The 3,658-nt window shown below is 39.8% G+C and overlaps 1 non-coding gene across 1 annotated transcript; it reads right to left on the reverse strand.

The window, feature by feature from the left end:
• Window positions 1-1,052: 1,052 nt before the first annotated feature.
• On the reverse strand, window positions 1,053-1,124 carry TRNAN-GUU. Its single transcript has one exon. It is a non-coding gene; the product is annotated as a tRNA-Asn (tRNA).
• Window positions 1,125-3,658: the final 2,534 nt, after the last annotated feature.

Here is a 3,658-nt window from a genome sequence, read left to right on the forward strand (position 1 = left end):
TGCTTCCTACAAATCATCTCAGTGAAGTGACCAGAGAGAGAGCGACGTTGAATTATTGTATTCAGGAGGGAAAGCCCATCAACAACAGGGCTTTGATCTATCACACTATCATCAGTTCAGCTGCTGTTGCTACTACTGCAGGGATGAGATTTACTTCCTTGATATTTTTGCTTTGTGCAAGCAGGCTGGAGTAAAGTATGATAGTTGGGAGGAAGTTATGTTACCTCTAAAGCACATCACGAAGGTGAATGTGAAGACTTATTCTGAGCATTCAATTTTTGGCTAGAGAGGAGGATTTTCGGAAGTTATGGATTAGAGACGTCTGTTGCATCTTCATGTAGACCATGTACTTCACGTGCTTCTACATCTAGAGGTTATACCAAGGCCTCAATTCACCCTGCTCCCTTTGCAATCAAATCCCGGAACTACGGGGCTACAAACCAAAAGGTAGTTCAGTGGATGTGTCGAGTTCTACAGTCTTTCTTCCTCCCGAGATGGTCAATCCGTTTTCTAGAGAAGAGTTGACGTTAAGGGAATCAGTGTGGTCAGGGCCCTGACATCTCTTTCTCTGTTTTTGCCCCATACCTTTCCGCTCCGGTTCATGAAGGAAGGCAGTTCAGGTTAAGCAGTGGAGCACTCATCTCGAGACTGTGATGAATCTAAAAAGAGACTTTTCTCGCTACAAAATGTGAGAAAGAAGACAGGATAGGGGATCGCTCTACATAGCGTACATCAGAGACAGCGGGCGCATCTTCTAGCGCCGTTTCAGGCTACTCCATTCGATGTTGGTTTCCTTCCTGAAACTAGCTGCCACTCTCGTCGAATGTTCTTCGCTGACTTGGCACCGGCCTAAAAAGGAAAAGTCTGAACGCTTTCCGCAAAGATGCTGTTAGTTAGTTCACTTTGACAAGAACGGGGAGTGAGTGCAGAAAAATTTCTTCGGTCTCCCCCCACCCCCTGTTGTGGGTCGCGTCTCACCGCGGGCACTTCATGAATGAGTGGAGATCTGCCTTCCCCCCTTGCTAATTACCAAAATTCAGAAAACAGAAAATCTCCCCAAGTAGGATTCGAACCTACGACCAGTCAGTTAACAGCCGACCGCTCTACCGCTGAGCTATTGAGGAAGAACGGACTTCAGGAAGCCGACTCTCGTTCTTTGGACCATGAACAATATGAGTCCGAAGCTTCCTTCGTCACTCCAGGAACTTCTTCGTAGTGGCTCCGTTCCATGCCTCATTTCATAGGGAACCTCAATGTGGCTCTCTTTCATTATATTCCATCTATATCCCAATTCCATTCATATCCCTTTTGTGTCATTGACATAAGAGATGTTCTATCTGTTTCTATCTAGATAGATATGGAAAGTGAAGGAATCAGAAGAGAAGAATCGAGAAATTGCAAGAGAAAAAAAAGATTTTATTTCGGAAAAGAAAAGCCATCAATGTGGTTTCTTAGCCCAAGGGAGGGCCTGGGGCTAATCTGGGCTTGGATGGGGCCCCATGCTTTCAGGTCTTCAATTCTTCCTAAATTCGGATACTCTAATTCGTTACTTGGTTCTTTCTCCTCTCAATCTCAATTTTGAAAAAAGGGAATGAGAAGAAGGTTCTCCCGTCAAAGAAAAAGAATTCTTTCTTTCTGAAAAAAGACAAGAACAATCATTTCATTTCTCTTGAGTTCATGGATGTTCTCAACATCATTCATTAGAGTGCTTGCTTATTGGTACTCTTTCTTAGACAAAATTTATCAAGCCAAGAATTGGAATATGACCTGAATGGGATGTGCAAGAAAAAACTTCTCATATCAGGCTTTCAATCAGGAGTCACTACACGCAGAGAGTTCAAATCTTCCAATTCCAAAGCAAGCTTTATCTATCTATACACGACAAGATCTGCGTATAAGCGTATCGTCAATTTCGCAATAACAAGAATGAAGAAAAAAAAGTGTCAAGACAACTTCACTTTTCTTATTGTTTGACTCCTCCTTAAAAAAGCAGCTTCTTTTGGGCTTTTTCATGCAGGAGCTGAGACTTTCTAATCTCAGCCCTCTTTACCTTTACCCCTACTCGCAGGAGAATCAAAGTTCTTTTCAGTTTCAGCCGGCTCAGACAGAAAAGTTCCAGACAGCATGGTCTCTCTTCCACTCCAAGCCATGCTGCTCCTGACTCTAAGATTTCCTTGTGCAGGCTGCCTTTGAGGCCTTTGTAGCACTCAAAATCTTCCATTCCCGGGAGGAATGCGTTGATCTTGGGGTAATTGACGAAGCTGAAAGACATTTTCATCCTCAGCCAATCCACTTTCCTTGTGAAACTGCAACAACCTCGTACACCGGATGAGTCTAAAAAGCATTCGAGTCTAAAGTAGAAAGAAATGTCAGTCGAATAAGTAGCCCTATACATATCAGTTAGGGAAACTCTCAATAGAATGAGGAAGGGAAGGATTGATTCATCAATAGCAGGAGATGCAAAATTCGGCAGCAGACGAGAAAGAGAAAGATTGAGTTCAGGCTCAACTCAGTGAGTGAGTGAAAAAACAACTTTCATGAAAGTAGTAGATCCTTCGTCCTTCGATCTGGCTACACCAACTCAGAGATTACTTCGGTTCATGGAAGTTTTCCATCAAAACTTTGGATTTTGGTTGCTAAATTGAGAAAACTTCTTTTCTTTCTTCGCAAGAGTCGAGTCCTTTACAAAGTCTTTCCAACTTTCAAAAGAGCAAGGTACTGCAGTATTGGACTCTTTGAAATTCTCTTCCTCTTTTTTGCAAAGAAATTTTGGACATCTAAAAGAAGACAAGGAAGTCCACAATACTAGGGCCTATAAGACCAAGTTACAGTTATTTGCACTACACAGTCAAAGTAAAAGAAAGGCATTGCCCCATCCGAATCCGAGTAGGCCCACCCACATACATATCATATACATCTCTCAAAAAAGAAATTCTATAGAAAGATATTGAAAAGAATTCTTTTTTTTTTTTGACTTCTCGATTTGATGGATAATTGGGGGTAGTCTTGTGTAAGTAAAATTATTTTTAATAAAAATTTTTAAGTAGAGAAAATAAAAGAACTAAAATCTAAATTTAGAGAACTTACAATATTTTTGAATTAGATAGGAACTCATATTTTCATAGTTCTTAACATTAAATATTTTCAAACTTTAAGTTGATCTCATTCACTAATAATTTTTTCTATGTTTGACTACTATATTTGTAAATCTAAATTTTGATAACTCCTAAAGAAACTCATATACATATCATACATATTTGGTTTTTAAAGATTGAAGAGTCACTTGAGGACAAGTAACATTTTAAGTTTGGGGGATTTTGATACACCTAAAATATATAGTGTTTTTAGACACATTTTTATACATATTTTTGAGAAATTTTGCTTTAATGGAAGGTATTTTTGTGTTTTTCTTGCAGTTACATGTAAAAATAGAAAAAAATGCTTAAAGAAGTGAAAAATGATCAAATTTTGAGTGAAAAGGTTAAAAATTGTGCAAAAGAGTTTTGGCGCCTAAGATCCGGCGCTTAAGCGTCAGCTAAACAGAGAATGATGCGCGTAAGCGCCCAGACCCCACACTTACCTCCAGTGGTAGTTACTAAACGAGTAAAATCGGTTTTCATGAATTTCGAAGAGGTTTTTGAGGCACCCATTGGCTTAA

This window comes from Phalaenopsis equestris, unplaced genomic scaffold (assembly GCF_001263595.1).
Source record: "Phalaenopsis equestris unplaced genomic scaffold, ASM126359v1 Scaffold000002, whole genome shotgun sequence".
NCBI classification, from domain to species: domain Eukaryota; kingdom Viridiplantae; phylum Streptophyta; class Magnoliopsida; order Asparagales; family Orchidaceae; genus Phalaenopsis; species Phalaenopsis equestris.